This window comes from Gobio gobio, assembly GCF_949357685.1.
Source record: "Gobio gobio genome assembly, chromosome: 14".
Lineage (NCBI taxonomy): Eukaryota > Metazoa > Chordata > Actinopteri > Cypriniformes > Gobionidae > Gobio > Gobio gobio.
Genome location: NC_137107.1, coordinates 10,942,023 through 10,954,476, shown reverse-complemented (window position 1 = coordinate 10,954,476; position 12,454 = coordinate 10,942,023). Strand labels below are relative to the sequence as shown.

Sequence of the window (12,454 nt, the reverse complement as noted above, 5' to 3'; positions counted from 1 at the left end):
TATTTATTTATTCACAATTATGTTAAAAACGTATTACCTAAAATTGCCACCAGATGGCAGCAGAAGACCACTCATTGGTTCATTCTGCTTACTAAGCATATTTAAACTTTATAAAATCATTATAATAAATGTTGCAAATGACATTTTGTCAATGTTTATCAATTAATTTGTTCATTTGATTAATGTTTTTACAATAATTATTAAATTACAATTAAAATAATACCTGAAAATATGTTTTAAAGGGGAAAACCTGGAATAAGCTGTTTGTTACCCATCATTTATTTCAAATATCTATATCTCCAACAAAATGTGCATGTGAGTTAAGCACGTTTGAAGACATTAACTTGGAAAATGTGCCCATTAAATGAAAAACAGACATTTAAAATGAAAATGAGCCAATGAGTGGTTCTCTGCTGCCACCTGCTGGGCTTAAATTGTCATTTTGTCATACTATTTACTTATCATGTTCTATAATTCCTATTTATACATTATAAAGTCACTATTACAATATTTACAATCACATTTTGTCTAATTAATTTATTTCAAATATATTATGGCGTATTACCTAAAATTGCCACCAGATGGCAGCAGAAGACCACTCATTGGCTTATCCTCTAAACTAATATTGTTCAATCATATTTAAACTGTGATCGTGCAGACCAAAGCGTAAATGCTAGGGACTTGAAACTTTATCAGATGGTAGTACAAAAATCGAGGCTAATGTTGTCAGAGAATGAACCCGATTGGCCAATAGGTGGCGCTACAGCAATCAAAAGCGCGAAATGGCTCATAACTCCTAAACCGTATGTCGTAGACTCAAGTGTCTTATATCATTGGAAAGGTGAGTCCATGACGAACAAAACGTATATCTCCGATTTCATTTCCGCCATGATAGATTTTCCGCCATTTTGCATTTTGTCAAAAAACTACTTTTGCAAACTAGTCCTAGGTTTTTTGCCGGATCGGAACCAAACCAGTGTCAAAATGTTCTCTGGAGTCAGATTATCAATAATTATCAAAAAAACGTCGAAATTTATATTCACGGTTGCTAAGGGGTGGAAAACGAATGTTGTGGGTGGAGCCTATTTTACTAAAATGGCTATAACTCAAGAACAAAATAAGATATCTTCACCAAACTTGGTACACATGTTTATGGGCTCATTCCTCGGTCTCGATATAAAAATCGCGACGATTGAACACTTGGTGGCGCTATAACACGAAAAAAACAGGAAAAGGGCTATAACCACCCGACCGCTAGTCCGATTGACTTGGAAATTGGTATGCAGTGTCTTGGTCCAAGGTCCCATGTATGTCTATAAGGACATTGGCGTATCTCAAAAAACATGGCCGCCACAGCCAATTAAATTTGAGCACCTATTAGACAAGGTTAACAGAGGCCGATCAGAACGAAACTCAATGGGCATGTTTGACTCATGGCCCTAGAGGTCTATAAGAATTTTGAAATCGGCCACTAGTTGGCGCTAACGAGTTGTATGGCTCTGTAATCACGTGGTGTTGCACACATCCACAAAATATGCATATCATTTGATAGATCTCCTCATATTGAACAACTTTGCCTCTAGAACCATTGCTGTCAATCAAATTGTTATTTAAATATTTGCAATTATGTTAAAAACCTACTTTTGCAAACTAGTCCCTGGTTTTTTGCCCGATCGGACCCAAACCAGTCTAGGACAATTCTCTAGACTCTCTAGATTATTAATTATCAAAAAAAAGTTCAACTTTTGCATTTGAATGGCTATAGCAGGGTGATTTAGAAGAGGGACATAGCAAAACACACTCAATAGCCTATAAATCTTAAAGGAAAACTCAAAACTTCAGGAAAATTGGTGGGCATGTGTGACATTAGATCCTTAACAAGCATACAAAGCTTTATAGAGATCGGACCATAGGTGGCGCTATAACTGTTAAAAACCATATGTTTCCTATGGTAAATTGCCTATATTGCCTGTAATTTGAGTTTTCCATCTATTATTTCAGTGTTTAAAATCTTGCTAAATAAAACTTAATGTATTTTGATGCTTGTGTGCTTAAAGGCCTTAAAGGCTTGAACCCCGCTAAATGCTGCTTGCAGCTTTAATTTTTTTTTACTTTTACTTTTTTTACTTTTTATTTATTTATTTATTATTTTTTGACAGCATATAAGTAGTACCGGTCAAGATAACTCGTAGTACCCGGATGAGCGGTATGTTATTCATTTTAGGTGGTTGTTATCTGGGAATAACCTACTGCTGGAATGCGCGATTGACCAATCAGAATCAAGTATTCCACAGAGCTGTGTAATAAAATGTTTTTAAAGAAGTCTCTTCTTCTCACCAAGGCTGCATTTATGCTGTTAAAATACAAAAAGCTGTAATATTGTGAAATATTATTCAAATGTAAAATAACTGTTCTCTATGTGAATATATAGTAAAGTGTAGCTAATGTATTCCTGTGATCAACGCTGAATGTATCATCATTACTCCAGTCTTCAGTGTCACATGATTCTTCACTAATCATTCTAATATAAGGATTCACTGCTCAAGAAGCATTGATGATTATTATCAATGTACTTTTACGATTTGATGAATATAATTTTTGTTTTATTTATTTTTTTTGAGAAAGAACTTAAATAAATGAATACATCATTTATTCAGCAAGGATCCATTAAATTGAGACAATGCGTGATAATAAATAATAATTTGTATATGTGAATAGTATACAGTTAGTAGCTAGCCGATGATGTTCCAGCTCAGAGCATGTGAGCGGAGCGGTAATATCCTCCATAGTGAGAGCGCCTCTCTGAAGATTCTCGCTCGGTCCGCTCGGTGAGATACTCAGAATAGCTATGTATATAGGCCTACTACAGCCTATATATATATATATATATATATATAGAGGCTGTAGTAGGCCTATATACATATACAACTAGGCTATATATTACATTAGAAATGTTCACTGGAGAATTGTCTGCTATATTTGCATCTTATTTAGGCTATCAAATCCAGGAAATTATTTGATGAAACGTTGATCAATACTAAAATGTCCACTCCATGCCTCCCGACATATTTCCATCTTTCGGTCTTCTTACTCGTGTAGTTCACTTTACATAGCCTAATTAACATTTTTTTTTTGTTTTTGTTTTTTAAAGCTTTTATTTTTTTAAATGTAATTTATTAAAGTGCATGAACCAATAAAAAAGAAGAAGATATTGGCTACTGGTAAAAAAAAGATATAGTGCCAGTAGTTATTACAGGACTGTCTGTAGGTTTAGGAATTGTCTATTGGAAGTTTGACAGTAGGCCTGTCAATGCTGCTCAACAGCAGCATTGCTCGATGTAACAGAGAAATTAATTAATCAGTTTACGAATAAAGCAAGGAAATGTAAATGTAGCCTATACATTACCGTTTTGTATCGAAACCTATAGCCTAGGTATATTATGCTCAAGGTTTGCATCAAGAGGGCAAAAATACACTTGTTTGTGTAGGATTTTTATTTTTTTAAATCAACAATAAACCCGACCCAAAGCTATTGTACACAACAATAAGATATTATTAAAGCATAACGCCAGGTCGCCTGTTAATAAGTATCATCTCTAAAAGAGAGAGAGAGAGAGAGAGAGAGAGAGAGAGAGAGAGAGAGAGAGAGAGAGAGAGAGAGAGAGAGAGAGAGAGAGAGAGAGAGAGAGAGAGAGAGAGAGAGAGAGAGAGAACGAGAACGAGAACGAGAACGAACCTCGGACTTGAACTCCTGTCAGGAAATTAAGAGTGGCTACTGACTCGCGATAGCTCTATGGTTTTCAAACAATACACACAAAATATTATTAAATAGTTTTACTTATGCACATATGATTAAGGAAAAGGCGCATACACATATGCCCAAAGAAAAAATACAAATAGCCTCACACGAAGAAAGTCTAAATATCAGTCACAATAGCGTTAAAAGATAGGACTCTGAGGTGGATCGACATTCTACTACACAGGTCTTACCGCCTTTTGATGGGGCTGGGCTGTGTAGTAAAAGGAGGGGTTGTTTTGAATATTATAGAAAACGCCGCTTTTTACGCCGTCTTTGTCAGACTTAAGCGCCGTCAATGACGGCGTAATATGGAAGGCCAAACGGCGAAATGAACGGCGTTTTGGGTCATATCAAAAAACGCCGATATTAACGGCGGTTCTGCGGTGAAAACGCCGTCATTTACGGCGCTTGTACAACATAACGCCGTATTTTGCGCCGTTGTTTCGTCCAAAACGCCGCAAATAACGGCGTTTTCTGGGCACCAGGCGTTTGGTTAATGGCGTTTTGTGAACCTTTTGGCGTTCCATAGAATTGAGCGTTTTGAACGCGCGATTCGCGCAAGTTGAAAAATCTGAACTTTGGCGGATATTTCGCGCCGCGTTAATCAATCGGGAGCTTGCTCTAGTAGTGACAACAATGAGGAGAATATCTGTATATTAATATCTGGTTCAGACAATATGATTATCACTGTGATAACATTAAATGACATGAAACACAACCCAGTCTCTTTTTGTTAAATGCAAGTTTATGTATGATCAATAATACAAAAGTATAAGTAATGTATAACAAGCTAATGAAATAAAGCAAACAATGCAGTCAAACATTCAAAGTCAGTGCTAGTAGGCTAACGTTACAACTGCAACAAATATAAAAATATCCTAAAAATATAAAGTAATGAAACTTATCTTTGCCCTCAGCCTAAACGATTTGCCAGGGAACAAATTATAGATCCATGAGACCAAAGATCGGCCGTTACAAGACGAATTATAGCTCGAGACACACCACAGAGACATCAGAGCCAGCGGTAGACGGCAGAAGGACTGGCCGAGGAAAGGTTGCCCTCGCCGGCTTTCACGTGCGCTGAGCGCCGCTGTCCGCTGGAGCTCACAACTCCAACAACGGCAGATAAAATGTTCAAATAGGCACTGTTTATGTAAATAAACCACAGATTTGAGCTTTAAACAACTACATTATCGACTGAAAAAGTCTTGAAACTACGTTTTGTCACACATTAACAGTAGATATGAACAAAAAAAAGACATGTAAACACAGCCCATGTCAGCCATTTCTCAACGAGACGAGCTGCTGGCGGAAGCCCCGCCCATGACGCGAATTTGCATCTGTTGTGCAGTGAATGTCACGCGCGATTCGCGCGAGTAAACTCAAAATGTACACGCGTCCACCTTCGCGCGATTAGCGCGAATCGCGTCCGGTGTGAACGCCACATTAGACTGTCTTTTAAGACATACACACCGTTTTTCTTGTACACTCTTTATAAACCCATTTTTTCAGATGTATTTCTAAAAAAAAAAAAAAACATTGTCTTATATTCGGAATAATACGGTAAATTATAAATAAATAATATATTAAAAAAATATTAAAGGGGTCATGAATTGAGAGTTTCAGAGCTGAAAACTTTCTTGTTAGTCAAAGAAAAGCTTTTATTGACACCAGGCCCAGTAAACGCTCGATCTCAGAATGTGCCCGGCTATGACGTGAGAGTGTAGTGAAGCACCGCCTCAACAGAAGAAGAACAACGCCTGATTCTGTAGCCCCGCCCACTGACTCATGACAGCTAAGAGCAGCATTGAGCTAAACAGCATCAAATTTCTAAGCAGTAAACATACCACATAAGCTTTTCAGATTTGTAAGCATTCGGATTCCAATATTATGAATGCATGGATGAACTTTATTTTTAATGAATATCCAGCTCACGTGGGGAAGACATTGCACCATAGGCGTCGATTTCGGGGGGGACGGGGGGGACGCGTACCCACCAGATTTCGTCATGAGTCCTTTTGTACCCACCACTTTTTTTTTTTTTTTTTTTTAAACCTCGAGTTCAATTTTGCGGTGAAGCATTGCTGACTAGGGTTTCAAATGAACACCTCTGAAATTGTCTTATTACATTTTATCTCTCTGTCTCTGAATAAAACCAAGTAATAAATTATATTTATTAGTTATATTTATTAATTAGTTATATATTAATTTAATAGTAATTCAGTTATTCAGTGAACATGTAAGTAATAAATTGCAATTCAGCATTACAAAGGTAATTGTGCCTAAACGCTTACCTAAACCATGGTGACTCAACGGTTGACAAATATATATATATATATATATATATATATATATATATATATATATATATATATATATATATATATATATATTTATATATTAGGCCTTTCACTATAAATCTGGTATAAGCCCTGTGGCACTCTGTGCTGTAGCAAATGTTTTGTCAAATTGCTAGTGCAGCCTCCTTTGCATGTTATTAACTTTTCACGTGTTACATTTTGCTTCATTATCATTCATTCTTTGGAAATGAATCCATACTTGTGACTTTCTCTTCGCTATGCTGGTGGTCAACGAGAAAATATCTGACGCAAAACCGTAAATGTGTAGCGCGAGGGCTTTCAGTGCTGAACTGCGTTGCCCTCCTGGAAGCGGCAGGCAACGTAATTAATATTCATGATGAGGTGAGCCAGGGTTGCCAGGTTTTCACAACAAAACCCGCACAATTGCACAATCGTTTCAACCCGCGGACATGAAACACAGCCCGCGGCAACAGTGGAAAACGGGAAAGCGGGAAAATCACGGAGTTGGCAACACTGGCTGTCACTCGCTACTAAAGGATACGCTTCCAGCGCTTCGCACACACATTGCACCAGAACCGTTTTCGGAACCGAAACTTAGGAATTTCGCGCGGTTCTGGTATTTTTCAAAAATCAGTTTCGGTTCTGCATAAGAACCGGTTCTTGGTTCCCAACCCTATTGCTGACACACACATATTATTTTTTCCACTCAATTGTGTCGTAATAACGATATCTTATGTCGTTTTAACTACATCTTTTCTCATAATAACGAGATCTTATGTCGTTTTAACGACATCTTTTGTTGTAAAAACGTTTGAAAAGCAGAAGCAAGCTCCGTAAAATAGGCTCTTCCGCTGCCTGTATCAGTGGCAGTGCCCATAACACGAAATTGTTGTAATGGATTGATGTAGCCTATACAGTTCTTAACAGCCATGGGTAGCAGGTGCCATGGACCGCTCATGATTTAGCGTAATGACGGACCCCGGTGCAGCCACAAATATCATAATTATCTATAGGCTAGGTACTGTAATTGAGACATTCAAGAAATGTATTAAAAAGAAAGACGCTTTCAGCCTTACTCAAAGTAGAGCCCTACATTTCTGCCCAAGCCCGACGGGCCCCGACTTTTTTACGCCCTAGGGCCGGGCTTCGGGCCAATTTTCCAGTCATAGCCTACCTCAGACGCGGGCTGGGCTTCGGGCTTTTTTAGGCTATAGGACGGCGCTATGCAACACGCATCGCCGCAAATGAGTAAAGCAAGCCAACACGCAAACTGCCACAAGTGAAACTGAAAATAAGGTAAGTTTTAGATGCTCAAAAGCACAATCATCTTCATTAAAAGTAATGAGACTAAATGCTCTTACCAGTGTTTAGGTCGCTCGTTCTCATAATGCGGTCTTTGATGTTGAAAAGAGCTGGGCTGCGTTTCCCAAAAGCATCGTAAGCCTAAATTGATCGTAAAAACGATCGTACGAGTGATCTTAATATTAAGGTCTGTTTCCCAAAAGCATCGTAACTTAAGTAGCACTTGAAAATGATCGTAGATCTACGAGTGCTCTGGAGTAATCGTAAAGCTCTAAGTGTATCGTAAGAGGACAGAGTTATGAGGTCACCTACAGGACAACAGGCAGATTACACCTTTAACTTTATTCAAGTGCATTGTGATAATACTATAAAGTTTTGATTGTACTTTATTGTACACTTTTTTATTATTATTTTTATTTTAATATTCTCATTATTATCAATGTTGATAAAAAAACAGTTCTGCTGCTTAATATTTTTGTGGAAACGGACTTTATGATCACTGGATTTTATTATTATTTTTTTTATGAGGGCAGGTAACAAACGAAAAAATTATAAATACACATCTGAATTAAATGAGGATATTTATTTTGTCTTTTTGAAATGTATCTTTTCGTGTTTTTTTTTTTTGTTCAGCCATTTTGTCAGTGCCTCAGCCTGTAGGTAGTTGCTTTATATAGCCTAGACGTGTTTTGATTGCTAATCCACATCAGATGACAATTATTAGGTGAAACGTTCCGAGGAAACGATTCCATATAAGGTTATATTTCAGCACTTCGCAAATGGACAGCGACTCTTGTAGCACTTAGAGCGCGTTCTCGCGCGTTCATGTTAAGTACATTTTTGGAAAACACACGTGGAATTGCTGCGAGTGATCGTAACTTTGCTCGTATAACACGCTCTTTAGAGCTAAGATACATCGTTATTGGGAAACCCGGCCCAGATGAATAAAATACTCATATCGGTTGATTTCGTTGACATGAACTCCGTTAAATGTGCATATAGCACGGGAATTGAAGATCGGATATATATTCATTTCGCGGAGAGGTGTAGCCTAAGGTAAGACAACCAGCATGTTTTTTATTTTTAATTATTTGTTTACGTAGATTGTGTAGCCCGTTTTGTTTGCGCGCGCCGTTGCGATCTGCCTGCCTCATCTTGTCAAAAATGCCTTTTTACTGTGATGATGGTGATAATAGGCTGAACGTTTAAACGATGCTTTAAGTGTTTTTTATGGATTTAATAAGCAAGACAAGTCAAGTGTTGATTTCAGAGGCTAAAGTGTTGGGTTAACTCACTGTCGGCCGCTGGCCGCTTGGTCGTCACTTTAAAAAGCAAAAACTTTAGTTTAACAAACATTAAATGCTTTAAACATTTTTCTAAATTAACTTAATAAAGAAACAAAACGAAATCTACTTTGACATTAAAAACAAAACTGAACTATTTTAATGGCTGTAACTAATGTGTAATAGGGAGGATAAAAAAAAACACGGGCTCCAGTGGGACTCTGATAATGAAGTGGTAAAAAAAATAGCAAAAATGAAAAATATTAAAGAATAGGCTATAAGATAGGCTATAAGACCCGCAATATGTCTCTCATCTGACATTTTTATTTATTTACATTAGTAAGCCCCAGATAGCAATGAGTCGGCGGACCACCGGCGGTGATCCGGCGGCTGTAGAAGCGTCAGAATTGCGTAATCGCAAACACGTTTGACGGCGCACCGCCGGCGGCAGCCGCTTTTTAAAAGCGGCAGCCGGCTTCCTACCGCCTTCGTACCGCCGCCGGCCCGCAGGCAAACCGCCGTTCCGCCGCCTTTATACCAGAAGGCGGCCCGGCGGAGGCAAACGCTTTTTTCGAACGATCTGCCTCCGCTTATTGTGTAATAAATAATATATATATTTATTTATTATTCATATATTTGTAACATGCAGTTTATGATGGATAATAATTGAACAAACCAGATAAATTCCCATTTGGCATTTTTATTCCACATTTCAAAGTACATTAACTGTCAATGATACAAGATAATATAAATTAAATATAACAGACAATAAATAAGCTTAAATAGGCCTATAAATAACAAAAAACATTTTTACTAAAGAACCTGCATGTTTCCAATTAAATTTTGGTTTAAAAAAAAAAAAAAAAAAAAAAAACAGCCTTACAAGCAAATTATAACACTTACAATATTTGTTAATAACAAATAGGTCAGCTCTGGGATGAAAAGAATTACCATTAAATATTATATCAAATAATGAGGATATTTGGTACCAAAGAATGTGCAGGATACCAAATAAATCGAGGTATAACATCACATTTAACAAGCCATTTCTAACAATAGCATAAATGGTAATAATTTAGAGTAAAGCTCTGGAGAAGAATAGAACAGTAGTAGAACAGACCATTATAACAAGCCTGACTATGGGTTCTCCGGTTTTCCCCGACCTCCAGAATGAGGCAGCGCAAATTGGCTTATCTTCAGTGATTTCTTGTGCGCCTATATAAAGGACAAACAACCTCGCCATCCCATATCTATCCAAGGAGCTGCCTTCAAGGCAGGGTCACAGGGAATAAAAAAAAAGTAATTTCCACAGTGAACAGTGTGGATTGGGTGAGTGTAGCCTGAAACTTCTGGCTTCTTTAGGGGTCTTGATGTTACTGACTGCAGGATAAAGAAAGGGTTCCAGGTGTCAGTAGTCAGCCTAGGTGTAAGAGGTCGGCTGTGGGTCCCTCTCAGCTGTGCGGCGTCTTTTTCCACCTTCACGATCAGATGCTCCTTTCAGGTAACGCATAGCGCTAACCTGGACCGCCTCATCAGTGGCATCCTGGGTTGCCGGGTTCTTCCGGATGGCTCCTGTAGAAAATACAGATCTGTCATTCCATGTGAATGTCATAAGGCCACACACATCTACTTAAATATATAACAAATTTATATATTTATATATATTACTTTGAACAATGGTCTTCAGGAACATGTCTCTAAAACATGCTTTATCCCCTAAACCCGTCCAGGTTGTATTAATGGAAAGGTGATTAGAGAAGATACTCTAAAGCATTCGCCACACGGTTGTCTTTAGGTCCCTCCCACATTTGATTGCCAAAAACCGAAGCTGAAAATACAAAAAAGTGTTACAAATTACATATCTCTGAAGCTTCTCATACATAAATATAAAAATGTGACAGGCTGTGATTCAGACTGTAGAATATGCAGTGTACAATCTTAAATTTTACTTTTTAGATTACCCTACAGCATTATAAACAAAATCAGCACACTTACTGGAGCTCTTTATCCTGCCTCAAACTGTTGTCAAGCAACGCCAAATGGGTTGTCTAGGGGGAGTAACAGACCCCCTGGCAGGGATAACTCTCCAAAAGACACATTGGCACTGAAATGTTGCAGCATAGTGTCCATTTTGTTGTCCATGCTACGCACAACATCGGCAAACTCTCCAAGACGTCGCAGCATTAGGGTCTGATCTGCACCTACAGGGGTTCACAGAATAAAAGAATAAAGCAGTCAGTCCTGGTCCCTCAACTACTAAACTATGACATTTACAACTAGGTCTACTACATGTACAGGTGGCCCCAGTGGGAATTAAACCAACAACCACAGGTGTTGTTTGCAAGTTGTACCTGATTGCCCAGTACGAGCAAACGTCATCAACATTGTTTCACTTCCTTCACCTGCTCATGAAGTGAGCCGCTGCCATCCGAAGCTACAAAATGAAAGGCATTTGGTAATTTTGGACCTACATCACAGTCAAAAAAGTAAAATTTAAGAAAGAGTGCATGTTCTCACCTGCTCGTGCATTGCTTTCCCTCAGGGCTTGGTTCTCGATTCTGGAAATCTACATAAAAAATATTTTATTTTAATTATATATATAATATATATATATATATATATATATATATATATAAAACAACAACTACAGGCACAATTTTCCATACTGTTAAAGTTTCCAACATCTGCAATTTCCTGTTTGTCCATCTCAACTCCTTTCAATATTCTTCTCCTTATAGCCCAGTAACTAGACATTGTGACTAACAATTTATTTACCTTGAAAGCCGAAACGATTGTCCAATAGTAGGTCTCTTGGATGAAGATAACCGATTGTGCTCTGGTCAAGGTATCTGCAAGAAAATGTGAACAAAACCGCATTGTTAACGTTAAATACAGAATATACAGTAGCTATGCTGTGGGGGGAAAAACTGGTCAGCCAAATGTGGAACAGTAAAATGTATTCATTCAGTGTAGTGATGCAAGTAAACTGCATTGTCCTCAAACATAATAAGTACAGCAGTTCAGAGAAATAACTCATAAATGACCTTAAATGCTAGAAGAACAGTAGCAACACAGCACATGTTAGCTAACACTTGCTAAAACTGACCTAGCAGCATGCTTGTTCGGACTAACAAAATAATTTAAATAACCTATATACATCATTCTGTTTTGTTAAAAAACACCAACAGTTAAACTTAAGTCTTTCTAGATGTAAAGCTTTGGCTAACTTACCTACAGTAGCTAGATACATTTTAACATGTAGAACATGCTTGAACTCAGTGTGTAAAAAAGGCGAAACAGCACGTGTTAGCTAACACTGTGTATTGTGCACTATATCAGCGTGCGTGTCTGAACAAACTAATTAAAACAACCTACCGGTATATACATCAAAAATGAACACAATATTGTGTGACACAAAAAGGAAACATGTACTTACTTAAACGCTCGTAGTCGAGGATATTTTCTGATCTCCTCTCTTCAAATACTAAAACCATGTGATGAGCGGCCGCTGTTGGTAAATCTGTATGTTTTACCGGTTTGTCTTCCGCCTTTTTTAGGTATACTGCCCCTCTCGGCCGGTGGAGGTACTTCTCTGTTTTTTTTTTATTTTATTTTTATTTAAATTAGTACATGTATAGACAAGTACAATACAAAAAGTACAATGAGAGAAAAATAAAAATAATAAAGCATTGTGGTACAGTTCCGAATATGTAGAACAAAGAATAACAACAAATGTAACACTGTATATA

General features: G+C 37.6%; 1 long non-coding RNA gene across 1 annotated transcript; it reads right to left on the bottom strand.

Annotated features, from left to right (window-relative positions):
• Positions 1–9,408: 9,408 nt before the first annotated feature.
• Positions 9,409–11,273, bottom strand: LOC307137236. The gene is made up of 5 exons (XR_013817894.1): positions 11,223–11,273; positions 11,057–11,139; positions 10,701–10,906; positions 10,374–10,533; positions 9,409–10,277 (listed from the first exon to the last, which is right to left on the bottom strand). It is a non-coding gene; the product is annotated as an uncharacterized lncRNA (long non-coding RNA).
• Between the last annotated feature and the right edge of the window lie 1,181 nt (positions 11,274–12,454).